The sequence below is a fragment of the Canis lupus genome, chromosome 9 (assembly GCF_003254725.2).
Source record: "Canis lupus dingo isolate Sandy chromosome 9, ASM325472v2, whole genome shotgun sequence".
Lineage (NCBI taxonomy): Eukaryota > Metazoa > Chordata > Mammalia > Carnivora > Canidae > Canis > Canis lupus.
Genome location: NC_064251.1, coordinates 4,767,227 through 4,781,582, shown reverse-complemented (window position 1 = coordinate 4,781,582; position 14,356 = coordinate 4,767,227). Strand labels below are relative to the sequence as shown.

At 46.4% G+C, this 14,356-nt stretch overlaps 1 long non-coding RNA gene across 2 annotated transcripts; it reads right to left on the bottom strand.

The window, feature by feature from the left end:
* Nucleotides 1–3,614: 3,614 nt before the first annotated feature.
* Nucleotides 3,615–14,009, bottom strand: LOC112672845 (uncharacterized). 2 transcript variants are annotated; one of them, XR_003144544.3, is made up of 4 exons: nucleotides 13,776–14,009; nucleotides 8,561–8,726; nucleotides 6,596–7,966; nucleotides 3,615–4,626 (listed from the first exon to the last, which is right to left on the bottom strand). It is a non-coding gene; the product is annotated as an uncharacterized LOC112672845 (long non-coding RNA). The 2 variants fall into 2 exon arrangements; XR_004818691.2 differs by having other exon boundaries at nucleotides 7,489–7,966.
* Between the last annotated feature and the right edge of the window lie 347 nt (nucleotides 14,010–14,356).

Below are 14,356 nucleotides of genomic sequence, written 5' to 3'. Positions count from 1 at the left end.
AGTTCAAAGACCATGGAAGGTTAGAATCAGCTAAGCTGGAGGCATGTCTCCTAGACATGCACCCTTTTCCACTGACACACAACAGTGTGTTTCTAGAGTGAGTATATCTTGGGGTACCTGGGTGGCTCAGTCTGTGAAGTGTCTGCCTTTGGCTTAGGTCATGATCCCCAGGTCCTGGGATCGAGCCCTGCAGCAGGTTCCCTTTCCCTTTGCCCTCCCCTTGCTTGTGCCCCACCCCTCTCTTTCTGTGTCACATAAATAAAATCTTTTAAAAAAATTATAGAGTGAGTGTACCTTGGAATCATTTCAGGATTGCAATTGTTGAAAACTGCCAGCCGTTGGATCCCCTCCACTGGAAGAGACTCTGGGTGATTTAGGGGAATACTGGATTAAATGGAAAGAGGTCAGCTTGTTAGGGATGGTGGGTAGCAGCATTCAATACCCTGTTATAGGTCCTGCCTTCTCTACTTTCTGTACCAGGCCCACCCCTAACTTTTTTAAAAACAGCCTGATTGAGATATAATTTATATTATACTGTTTAGTTCATCCATTTAAGTGTACAATTCAATGGATTTGAGCCTATTTACAGAATGGTGCAACCATCACAATCATCTAATTTTATTTTTTAGTTTTATTTTTTAATTTTTAAAAAATATTGTATTTATTTATTCATGAGAGACACACACAGAAAGAGAGAGAGAGAGAGAGAGGCAGAGACACAGACAGAGGGAGAAGCAGGCTCCATGCAGGGAGCCCAATGTGGGACTCGATCCTGGGACTCCAGGATCACACCCTGAGCTGAAGGCAGATGCTTAACTGCTGAGCCACCCAGGCATCCCCTTTTTAAAAATTTTTAAAAATATTTTATTTTATTTTTATTTTTAAAAATACACCCAATGTGGGGCTCGAACTCACAACCCCAAGATCAAGTCACACACTCCACTGATTGAGCCAGTCAGGCCCCCCTTAGTGATCTGATTTTATTCTATTTTAAAAAATATTTTATTTATTTATTCATGAGACACAGAGAGAGACAGGGAGAGGAAGAGACATAAGCAGAGGGAGAAGCAAGCTCCCTGCAGGGAGCCCGATGTGGGACTTGATCCTGGGACCCCAGAATCACAACCTGGGCCAAAGGCAGACGCTCAACCGCTGAGCCCCCAGGTGTCCCAGTGATCTGATTTTAAAACATTTTCATTACAGTCAAAACAAACAAACAAAAAAACTTATTCCATTAAAGGGGAGCAAAATATACCACCCCAAAATATGCCTCTTTGGCACATTGATTATTATTATTTTTTAAGATTTTCATTTGTTCATGAGAGACACAGAGAGAAAGAGAGAAAGAGAGAGAGGCAGAGACACAGGCAGAGGGAGAAGCAGGCTCCATGCAGGGAGCCCGACATGGGACTCGATCCGGAGTCTCCAGGATCACGCCTTGGGTTGAAGGCGGCGCTAAACCGCTGAGCCCCCCGGGCTGGCCCCATTGATTATTTTAAGCTGGTTATTTTTAAGAAACTGCAAGCGCTAGAGAAAGAAGCTCTGAAGACCAAGTATAAGTTTCCCTTTTGTAAGACACATTCCCGTTATAAGGGAAATCTCCATTTGCAGGGGTGTCTCCCTCCCTGTACCAGGAAGAGGAGGATACTGAATGCTCTAGATACTCTTGTCAAGGAAGATGGCATGGACTTAAATCTGCAGGACAATCTCATCCTTGTTCTGGTGCTTTTCCTGATCACCTCCCACAACGGAGCACAGCAATGCCCTTCCTCTTTAGCTAGCGTAGGGCCAGGGATCCCAAGACAGGCTACTTGGGCATGAAGACTATTCTGAATTAAAAACAATAAAAAATGGAGACCTATGTGGCTCCACCAGTTGCATGTCCAACTCTTGATGTCAGCTCAAGTCTTGATCTCAGCGTTGTGAGTTCAAGCCCTGCCTTGAGCTCCATGGTCAACATGTAGCCTACTTGAAAAAAAAAAAAAAAAAGGCAAAAAAACAAAACAAAAACCAAACAAAAGGCAATCAGATTCAGGAAAAGCTTTTTACTCTCCTCCTTCCAACTGCCTAAAAAGAACTTAGGCAGAGGACCTGCTCCAGGAACAGAGCTGTCACCGTGGATAACCTCTTTTGGATATGAATAGGGAGGCACGAAGGAAGCTAGCAGGGCCTGCTGGAGCCAAGTCCTCTCTGTCCCATTGTTTCCCAGCGGCCCAGCAAACTTTTCCTGGTTTTCATCTTCCTGTGAAGTGTATTCCTTCCCTTTTGGAGTCCCAGGCCCTTACTGCCTCCATCCTTAGTTCAGGATGACATAGAGACCTCGATGCACCTGACTGTTTTTGGAATTTCTATGTCTGTGTGGGTTCCCTGCACAGATGCTATTAAATCGGATTTTCTTCTGTGAATCTGTCTGACGTCATCTTGATTCTTAGGCCAGCTAGAAAGAACTTGACAGTATTTAAAGTGATGGTTTTGGCCATTTAGGGGAGCTACTGTTTTCCTGGGTCTTTCCTATGTATACAGGAGGGAGGCATGTTATTTAACCTCTCTCCTCCTGTTAATCTGTCTCTTGTCAATTTAATTATTAAACCAGCCAAAGAACCTAGAAGGGTAGAATAATAAACTTGCCACCCCTGCAGCCTCTGACTTGTCACTTGTTGCTTTGCAACCAGATCATGCTCACAGCCAGTGTGATTTTATTTTTAAGTCTGAATTCTTGGGTCCGAGTGGCTTATTGTTCAGCCAGTGTCTAGTCAGATGTGTTTCAGTCCCTTGAGCCAGTCAGGCTCCTGCCCTTCGCTGAAGGATCTTTGTGGTGTGGAAAATTCTCTCCTGCTCTGACTGCTCCTGCGTGGGCATGCATGCTTTCTGGACCCCCAGGAATGAGTGGGATCCCGTGACTCTTCTTAGCTGTCTCTTTCCCCAGTTTTCTCTTCCGGCTCATCTGCTATTTTGCTTGTCTCTACTAGGATCATGGAACTACCATCCCTTTTAATTGTTTACCCAAAATGTGCTTATCTCTGAAGAACCCAGGAACCCTTCATGGCACCAGGACACTGTTGCCTTTGACTTTGAAAATTTAGGGCAAAGGATGTGAAAAAGCCTTTGTCTGGGGCCTGAGCAATGAATGTTAAGTTGTAAAAGCATATGTTGACAGTTTGGGGTCATGATGTCCCAACATTGAGCACCAGCTTCAAGTGACATAAGGGTACCCTGCTCTTTGACAAGTCTGTGCTTGTATGTATATGACATGAGGGCTTCTAAAATGTGGGGTCCAGGCCAGGGGCTCCTCTTGTCTGAGTCTTAACATGACATTATTCTACACTCCTTTGCATCCTTCCCTTCCCTTCCCTTTTCTTTCTTCTTCCTTTCTTCCTTTCTTCCTTTCTTCCTTCCTTCCTTCCTTCCTTCCTTCCTTCCTTCCTTCCTTCCTTCCTTCCTTTCTTCCTCTCTTCCTATCTTTCTCTCTTTCTTTCTTTCCTTTTCTTTTCTTTCTTTCTCAGCTAGAATGCCCTGGTTCACAAAGCTATAGTATTTGCCTTTATAACAGGCTCAACTGCCATATTCATTTCTTAGAAGTTTCTCACAGAGACAGAAAGGCAAAAATAATGTCATTTGGTTAAAAAAAATAGATTTTTAATTCATGAGTCTTTGTTGTCTGATGAGGGAGTCGATGATTAAGGGTGCCCTAGGCAAGCGAATATTATGCTAGATAGCCTCTCTTCCATACAGAATGTCCTATCTCTCGGGTGGTCATGGTCAGAGGTGTGCTTGTCTTGGAACACTGAATCCGGATCGGGCAGCCTGTGAAGAGCCCTCTGGGCTGCGTCGGTGTTTGTGGAGGCGGCTAGAAAGGCCAGGCGGACCCTGATGGACTTCCTTGACGACATCGCTTCAATCTCTGGATGCAACAACAGTATTTCCTGTTCTCTTAAGACTCTAATATCAGAGAAGAATCCTACCTCATTTTCTAAGATCGTAGCCTACCCTTCTCAGCACATGGGAAAGCATCTACCCTTCCCATGTCCTCTCCTTGTGGAGAAATTCAGCCAGTGGAAAGGTGGTTGTATCACCGTAGACCAGTGTCATGGTGACAAGTGCTATCGAAAAGAAACATGACACGAGATAAAAGTTTTTCCTGGTGAATTTGTTCATTTCACACTTATTGATAGATGACTGTATTCTGGGCTCCTGGGTGACTGCATGATGGAAGACATACAGGGTCACTGCAGGCTCGGGGCGGAGGGGGGTTGCTGACCAGCAGGAGTACAGAAAGGTTCCCCGGGCAGTGCACCCAACACGGCCAGTGAGGCGCACAGAATAATGCTGGCTGTGGACGCATAAAAGGCAGCAGCAAGAAGGCTGAGGACACGGTTTAAGAGGAAAACTCTACCCTGCCCAGATCCAGCCCTGAGGGCCATCAGCACCTAGACAGGAAGAGCTGAGAATGAATGGCCAAATCGTCCTGGAAGCCACCTGCAGCGGTAATCATTGCTGTGTAGAAGGCAACTTGGTGGAGAGGTTTTCTGGGTCAGCAGGAGATTGAGTTTTGATGATACTTCCCCAACACCAGGCCCTATCGGTGCTGCAGACACACAGATGGAGTCCTGGCCTCACGGAGGCTACCTGCCAGGGCAGAGACGGATGAGAATCAATTAAACAGACAGTGATCGGTTCTGGGAAGGGAAATGAGGGGCTTGAGAGCCATGGTCAGGGCCAGGCTGTCTGGGGAGTGAGCCGGTGAAGGAAGGAGGCAAGCCACTGGACAGGTGTGGGCAGACACCAGGCTGACCCACAGGAACAGGAGCACAGGGCCAGGGTCAGGAGATGTTTGGCACTTTTTCAGACAAAGACAAAAGCCTGTGTGGCTGGAGCTGAGCCAACGGAGGACATAGGGTGGAGGGGCAGCGATGTTGGAAAAACAAAATGAAAATCAAATCTCCAGGGGCGCCTGGGTAGTTCAGTGGTTGAGTGTCTGCCTTTGGCTCAGGTCATGATCCTGGGGTCCTAGGATGGAGTCCTGCATCGGGCTCCCTGCAGGGAGCCTGCTTCTCCCTCTGCCTGTGTCTCTGCCTCTCTCATGAATTAAAAACAAAACCCCACAAATCTCCCGACCTCAAGCCCTCTCCACAAAGGTGGATAAGAAAGAAAACACTTAAGCTGTGGAATAACCTTAAGTCAGAATTCAGTGGGCCTCGTAGGCCATCTACTAAGAGATCACAAAGACAGAAAGAAACCTTGCCTTTTGATCCAGCCAAGCGGGTACAGGTCCTTACAAACAGGTTCACAAGATAAATTATGGCTAGTCCTCTAGTAAGAGGGCCAGACAGCACATTTGTCACACGGAGTTCCTCCTGACTTCCCTTGGTGGTTGGGGGGAACCTTGTGAGTTCGCTAAGTGGCTTTAAACAAAGCAAAATAAATGAGGCTCCTGGCCTCCTGCAGAAACTGGGCGACGACGGGGGTGCCACACGTCTCAAAGAGATGCTTCCAGGGAGTCTTTGAGAAAGACATTCCTGGGTCTGGCAAGAGGTTCTTTAGCTTTAAAGAGACTCACACACACACACACACACACACACACACACACAAGAGACACACACACTTCAAATGGACAGAGGAAGAACTTACAAGTTTTCTAAAGCAACTGCTCTAAGAAAAGGGGAGGAGGAGAGAAATCGCTACCCTTATTCTCACCAGGGGAATTAAGCATCTTATCTTTCTGCTTGTATCTGCCCTTCCCCGGGAAAAGCAGAGCATGTGGGCCTTGCAAGCCTCGGAGAGGAGTTTCCGTCTATTCTGAGCTTGATGGGAAGGCCGAGGAGGAGGCCGGGGAGGAGCTGGACAGCGTCCTGAAGGCTCAGTCTGGATGCTGAATAGAGAGACCTGGGCCCCAGGGTTGGCCTGTTGTCTCTAAGCACGGAGGGGACTTTGGAAGCCCCAGAAGGTTGAGAGTGGCACTGATTTCCTCTGATGGCTTGTGCCAAGTAGCCAAGCAGGTCTGCTGACCACAGCACTCGAGGCATTTAGCAGAGGTGTTTCTTTGTGTTGTTCTGAAGGAGGCCTGAATTCCTGTATAACGGGCGTCATTATGGAATATACCCGTTGTCCTTCCACTTCTCTGGTCTTTTCTCTAGGACAGTGTCTCTTGGATGTTTCAAATTTCTCCCTACAAGGTGGAAGTAAAGTAGAGCTTTGGGAAACAAATTCCGGGGAGCTGTTTAGGAGGAGAGTAAAGAAATGCTAAGGAAGGCAATGGCATAGCGAAGTCACCTAAGGTGCAAGTAACAGTCTGCGACGTAGGGCAAGGCTGTGAAGGTGCCCAGCTCCTGAGAAAGCAAGCCAAGAGAGAGGGCATTACCCAAATCAGACCAAAACAAGAGTTTTTTTCAGGTTTTCCACCTGGATCCTTTCCCATCATCCCTTATGTAACTGCCTGTCAGTAGAGTTTTACATCTAAGCACACAGGTCTCTGAAAAGAAGCAAAGTGATTACATCGTTTCTATTATGCCTGTGGCATAGAATCATGAATAGAATCGCACATTGACTCACTGTGCAAGTTGCCTGTCTGCCTTGCAGGCTGGGAGCTGATTTTTACCTGTCGAGATCCACGTCCTCATCTGACTTCTTGCGCCACCTGGGTTTCTCGTTGCTCTTACTGCTTCTTGGCTATTTGTTGTTGGGGGTGGTGGTTGGTTTGTCTGCTTTGGAACACTCACCCTATTTCTGGACAGCTGGCTGTTCAGAAACAAGAAGCTAATTGGATCTGTTCTCTACATCTGCTGGAAAATTTGTTTTGTTTTTATATTTTTGCAAGGTCTTGGCTGGCACAGAAAATGTGTGTTTAATTTCATGTGGTACCCGGATGCTTTGCCATGGAGACCTTTGTCACCTAATTGCACAGCTGCCACCAATAAAGGCAACAGTTTGCTGAATCAGAGAATGAGAAGGATGTTGGGTAACTTTGGGAATGCAAGGCCTTTAATCCTGGGGCATTCCTCTCCCTTCTCGGGGCTGGACAGCTGTTTTTCAACAGCTCTCTGCCATAACTGGGCGTTGGTGAGTTCCACGCAAGCAGGATCCTCCTGGCAGCAACGTGGAATGTGTTTCATGCCTTCCCTGTCTCTCTTGATATGCCCAGCCTCTATTTAGCTGTAAAACCTTGAGCAATCACACATTAATAGTTATAATAACAGTTCACAAAGGCACAAACAGTTCTAAGCAATTGAGAATATTATCTTATTCCTCATAACAATCCAATAAAGTTGGCAGTTACAATCCCCATTTTACAGATAAAGTGAAGCACTCAGTAACTTGCCCGAGGTCCCTCAGCTCGGAAGCAGCCAGGATCAAGGCACCTGCCCCACTATGCAGTGTGGCCCAGGGCCTTGTTAAGCCTTGGGGTCATCATCTGTTCCATGAGCTAGTTGGCTAGATGTTCTCGAAGCTCCCAACAAGCCCTGCAAGTGCCGGTGACATTCAGTGGCTCACCAGTTTAAGCGCAGAAGGGGAATGTTCCATATCAGCTCTGTTCATTCCCCAGAACGTACCCCAGCAGACAAGTTCAGAAACCACTGCAGGCAGGAGAAACCAAATAGGGCTCATCCTCATGGACGCGTTGTTCATGGAGCTCTGCTGTGTCTGACGGTCAGTGTCTCGCCCTATGTCATCATCCACATACTAGATGAAACTCTTGCGTCAGATAGAGCCTCCAAAGCGTCCAGAAACAATTGGTTCTTGGGTTGTTTTCTTGTTTTTTTGTTTTGTTTTTTGTTTTTTTTAGGATTTTATTTTATTCCACTCATGAGAGACACGCAGAGAGAGGCAGAGACACAGGCAGAGGGAGAAGCAGGCTCCATGCGGGGAGCCCCATTCAGGACTCGATCCCAGGACCAACGCGTTTGCATGTGCTTCTCCTGGTGCAATTGCTATTGCGTAGTTGGCATTTAGTAAATGTGTGGCAAATGAGCTGAATCAAAACAAAACAAAACAAATAGAAGATAACATATGTAGTGTAAGCCCCGGCAGGCTTTTTTTCCCTCTCTCTTTTTTGTAATCCAAGTGCTTTATTTAAGCTCTATTTGCCAAGGCATCCACTTCAAAGAGGCATCCACTTCTAAGGAAGCTATCTCAAATAACACATTGCCAGCGACACCCCTTGATAAAGAGCCAGCTGTCTCCCCTGCGCTGAGGATGGCGATCGATTCCAATAACTGACCATTTGGGCTGCTTGCCTGTTCTCTTCCCACACTTTAAATTCCTGCTGTTATGTTTTAAATACTAATAAGGCCTAAGCCCCCCAAGCCCCAGGTCCCCACTCTCCACTCTAATCAAAGAAGAACCCCAGGACGGCTCGCACCCATGCTCTCTCTCCCTGCGACCTCGCTGTGTGCCACCAGGTGTGTGGTATAATTTCCAGGTACTGTTAACTCATCAACCTCTATTTTTCAAAATTTCCTGAAGGTTGTTCCTAAAGGGCACCTTGTAATCATAGTAAGAACCACCAGGGCCCGTCTACTTGTAACACTGGTTTGGAAGGGGGAGATGTCTGAGGGAAGCTCACCTGGCTTGGGACTGGCACAAAACAATATAAGACACTTGTTTTCCCGCTCAGATGTCAGGAGTAGGTGTGATCAAAGAAGTCCTCAGCCTTGTCCAGGAAAAGTGCTTGGGAAGAGATTGAACTAAAGATCTCTGGGCCTGTTCTGATGTTGCACGTCCAAAATTTCCTGCAAAATGGGAATTTCACATTAGTTATGTAGGGGCCTAGGGCAGGCTGCCCCAAGGTGGACCACTTTGGCATAAAGACTAATTTTTTGGGATCCCTGGGTGGCGCAGCGGTTTGGCGCCTGCCTTTGGCCCAGGGTGCAATCCTGGAGACCCGGGATCGAATCCCACGTGGGGCTCCCGGTGCATGGAGCCTGCTTCTCCCTCTGCCTGTGTCTCTGCCTCTCTCTCTCTCTCTCTCTGTGACTATCATAAATAAATACAATTAAAAAAAAAGATTAATTTTTTAGGGCAGCCCGGGTGGCTCAGCAGTTTAGCCGTCTTCAGCCCAGGGTGTGACCCTGGAGTCCAGGGATCGAGTCCCACATCAGGCTCCCTGCATGGAACCTGTTTCTCTCTCTCTCTTTCTCTCTCTCTCTCTCTCTCTCTCATGAATAAATAAATAAAAATCTTTAAAAAGATTAATTTTTAAAAATATTTTATTTATTTATTCATGAGACACAGAAAGAGAGAGAGAGAGAGAGGCAGAGACACAGGCAGAGGGAGAAGCAGGCTCCCTGCAGGGAGCCCCATGCAGATCTCGATCCCAGGACCCCGGGATCATGACCTGTCAGAGCCAAAGGCAGAGGCTCAAGCCCTGAGACACCCAGGTGCCCCTCCTGAGTTTCTATAAGAAGACGGCCAGAGGTCAGAGAAAGGGTGGAACCCATGGGCTGTCCAGGTGGCCTCCAGGCCAAATAGTGGGCTCTAGCAATGAGGACGTGGGCTGCTGTGGGGTCAGAGAAGACTAAGCTGTCCCTTCTGAGGGCGCCTCAGTGATGGAGGGGACGGGGAACCCTGCCATCTATGCGGAGACCGCTCTATGCCACCACCAGTAGTAGTAGATAGAACTAAGCCAAGCCTGGGGGGCGCGGTGCACACAGCCAGCTCAATGAAAATATCTCTCCCCCTCCCTCCCACCCCAACTATTTCCACTTCTGCTTCTTGTTCTCCACACCAGGGGAGGAGCTTGGAGGCCAAGCATTGCCAAAACAAAAAGAGGAGCCGCCCCCACTGTGGGTCTTCTCATCCTCCCAGCAGCCCAGTGTGGACCCAGTATGGACTGGGGAGAGGCGACCAAGCTCTGAGCCAGATAAGCGAGTGGAGCTTGCAGCAGAGCCGGCCTGAGTTCCAGCCTCGGTGCCTGGGCCTTCTCTGGGCCTGCTGAGGCACAGAGAGGGAGCTGCCTCCGGAAGCCTGAGCTGCAGGTGCAGATGAGAGAATTGCTTCCCATTGCTTCCCCGGCCAGCTGAGACTCCATGAAACCGCACTTAGATGGTTGTCAGGACCAGAGTCTCCCCATCCTCTGGTGATCTTCCCTCTGATACTAGCAATTCTGTCTTGAGGCCCTTTTCTCAGCCTAGAACGCTTCCTGCTACCCTTTCATTTGGAAAACTGAGAAACCAAATGTGCAGGTTCCCTAGAACCCGGAGGGGAGGCCTTTTACTCCAGACATCCTGATCTCCGTGACCCTGGGGACAGCAGCTTCTGAGGAATCCAAGACAAGGGTTTGCATAGCACTTAAGGAGTTTGCTCTCTTAGGGAATTCACAGGAACAAGAGGGAGGATTGCGGATAGTAAAGTAGTTATTCTCTGTGAGTCATGAGCCTCCTGACCATAGAGGGAAGGACCGTGCCAAGGACAACTGCTTCCGGGGATAAGCAGACAGGCTGCAGGCTGCATGACCAGGACAAAGCAGGTCCTCAGTGACATTGTGTGTTTATTGTTTGATTATAACCAGAGTTCAGTTTTGCTCAGCTCCCTTTTGTTCATCCAGTAGTCGGACACTTCCTTGACGGCCTCCTGGTGCCCAGGCTTCTGTGTTTGCATTTCTAATGACTACAGTAAGTCAATAATGTTAGATAATAAAAATCAAGTGAGTCTTCCAAACCAGAAGATAAGAAAGGATGTCATAAAAAATGAGTAGGTAAACAATTCAGGAATTACACCCAAAGCCACTCCAATGGACGAGGGCCACATGTCCTCCTGATTCTCTGAGTCAGAAAAACTGGTTCATGAAAGCCAGCCTGAAACCACTATCCCCCCAGATTTGGGGTCCCCGGTCGGGGGTGGGGGGACGGCTGGACAGCCAGCCTTGGGCCCAGGGTGCTGCCCACCTGCCTGCCCGCCCACAGCCCCAGCTGCGATCTGACCTCCACCACCAGCTGTCACTGGGGTTCAGTCCTTATCTCTAAATCCCATTTTCCATTGAAAGAAACCAATGAGGCTCCAGACCAGGAAATGTATAGATGGATTTGGAACATCTTGTTATGGCAAAAAGCAAGGAAGCTATCAAAGATGAATCACAGAATCTCCTAATGAACTGGCCTGTACTCTTCAGAATGTCAAGTGCTACCACCAACAAAGACACTGGGGAGCCATTCCAGCTCAGGGGAGGCAAGAGAACCAAATGCAATGCTTAATCCTGGGTTGGATCCTGGAATAGGATTTTTTTTTTTTTTTTAATAAAACACTTTGTTGGGACAACTGGCAAAGTATGAATAAGTCATAAACAATAGACCTGTATCTGCTGATTTTCTGATATTGATCATTGTTCATGGCCATGCAAGGATACATCCTTGTTCTTAGGGAACAGACACTCTGGTGTTTGGGGGAAGAGGAGCATCGTGTGGCAATTCACTCTCACATGGTTAAAACATTTTGAAAGAGGAAACGATTGGGTAAATGTGATCATGTGCTAGCAATTGGGAAACCTGGAGGAACGGTCTGTGAGAGCTGTTTGCACAAGTCTGGTAACTATCCCGTACATCTAACATGATTTTTTTAAAAAAATTATTTATTCATAAGAGACACGGAGAGAAAGAGAGAGAGAGATAGGCAGAGACACAGGCAGAGGGAGAAGCAGGCTCCATGCAGGGAGCTCAACGTGGGACTCGATCCTGGGACGCTGAGCCACCTGGGCTGCCCAATCTAACATGATTAAAAAAAAAAAAAAAAAAAAAAAAAAAAAACAAGGAAAAATCAAGGTCTCAGGAGTCAACATGAAAGATTCCCTTTCCTATCCAAACTGTGTTTTAAGGAAACCCTAAAACCAATAACGGGAAGTTCTTTATAGACCTCAAGTTAGTAAGTGCTGGCAGAACAGGAGAACTGGCAACCCGACATTTTAGTGCTCATCCATGAGCTTTAAAACCCTGAGGTGGGAGTGAAGGGGGCCTGAGCCAGCAGATGACAGAGCCTGAAACCCTGGTTTCTCTATCAAATCAATGCCATAAAAATAAGTACATAAATAAAATTGCAATGTGTGGCACTTGTTTCCATTCTGATTTGAACAAACCAGGTAATCAGAGATTAGATAATATTAAGGAATTATTAACTTTATTAAGGGTGACAATGGCACATAAAGATGGTTTTTTCATAGTTTTTATTAAAGATGCATATTAATGTATTTATGCAAGAAACGACACAGTGTCTGCGCTTGTCTTTAGAAGGCTGGCCAGGGGTGAGGGGTGGAGATGAAATAAGATTGGCAAAGGGTGGGTGGGTAATCGTTGAAGCTGAGTGAGGGGCACATAGGGTTTTATTTCCTGATTTCCTCTACGTTTGTGCATATTTGAAATTTTCCGTATAAAAATCTTTAAATCAATTATGCCCAAAGACTGCAATTTAGATTCCATTACTTCAGATGACTATCCCTTTTCTCCGACCAGTCAAGGCTTTAGGAAACACAGTTCAGAGTCTCTCTCTGGTCCTCGCCTGGTGGTCTGGTGTCTATTTTGATCCTGCTGGTGAGTGGCCTGCACTTCCCTGCTGATTGGAAAGAAATCTAATTTGACTGGACTTCAAATCCAGATTGCAGTCATATAAAATTAATTTGAAGCCATTCAACTCATGATGTCATCTACCTGTCTCTCCTTCAATTCACATCCCTGGTCTCACTTGATCATGTGCCTGAATTTTCTACAAAGAAACTAGTTAAACACAAAAGTAGAATGAAAAACTCAATTGTTTAAAGAAAATTATTATTATTTTTAAAAGATTCATTCATTCATTCATTCATTCATTCATTCATTCATGAGAGATACACAGAGAGGTATAGACATAGGCAGGGGGAGAGGCAGGCTCCCCGTGGGGCCATGAAGTGGGACCACTGAGCCACCCACGCATCCCTAAAGAAAATTATATAATTTTTATAATACACAGACTAACTTTGCCACCTGTGCCCCCATTGAGTAGTGAGGTTGACATGCCTGTGGCATCCTTATCTAAGTAATTCACCAACGAAAACTCTGGAAAAGTGAAAATGGTGAAGTCTCAATTCAAAGTTGGGACTGAGGTTCATAAGTTGTTCTTAAGAAGTAGACCCTCAGGATATTCTTCTCTTAAGCTACACAGTTTGCTCCTCCCTAGACTATATAATCTTTTGCTATCCACTTTTTCAGAAACCAAGATGAAACAAAAAAAAGCAGAAGAAATCTTGAACAACGTTAGAAGCAGATTAACTTCTTGCTAACAAGTATGATACAAAGAACATGTGAAAAATCACATGCACCCGGACAGAAGCTTTAAGTGTTATACTCAAGTCTCAAGTAATCGTTTGGACATAAGTAGAAGCATTTAAATTCTACTCATGTTTGCACAGTGAAACTGGATTCTTCAATTTTGATCATCTTTTTGCCATAGAATGGATTTTTACTATTTGCCTGTAGCAGGATGGGTTTTTCTTCTTCTCACTATCCTTTCTCCCCACTCCCCCTCCTGAGTGGGAATCTTTGATAAGGGAAGAAAGACAGATCATAAGAGACAGACAAAAAGCCACAGGAAGATGCATTTGTTCTAGACATGTTTTGCCCTGGGGAACCAGGCAGGTGTAGAGCCCAGCTAGGCCTCCCCCAAACTGCACCCTGTGAAACCTGGTAAGAGCGTAGTGCATTGCTGTGGTGCTCCTCAGATTCCCTTTCAGGACTGGGCCATTCCCCCCCACAGCTGCTGTGGGTTTAGCTGCTAAATCATTTTCTGGACATTTCCTCCCACCAAAGGGACTACCTTACCAAAGGTTACAGCTACTTCCCCAGGAGCAACTTGTATTCAGTGACTGGTCCAAGAGGAATTTCAAAGAGCTGGTTCTTTCTCCTGCACTCCGGACCACTCTGAAGGCCAGTCCAGCTTTGGAACTTCCTATGGGATGGGCTGAGGCCTCCCTGCAACGATGTGGAAGCTCAGCTTCTCTTCCTGCCAGTTTCTGCTTCCTTTGCTTCTTCTTTAAGCAGTGGTGTTCCTAAGTGCTCCCAATAAACCTGCTGCATAATAGGAGTTGTTTCCTGTTTGTTTGTTTGTTTTTGTATAATAGCTATCTTAATGAGAATAAGGTGGTAACACCCAGCATTTTAAAAAGTCCCTATATGAGTCACCTGGATGGCTTAGACAGTTAAGCATCTTCCTTCAGCTCAGGTCAGGATTTCAGGATCCTGGGATCAAGATCCGGATCAAGGCAGGGATCAAGGCCTGCATCTGAGCTCCCTGCTCAGTAGGGAGTCTGCTTCTCCCTCTGCCTTTCCCCTCCACTCATGCTCTCTCTGGCTCTGTTCTTTCTCAAATAAATACATAAAATCTTAATTTTTAAAAGGATTTT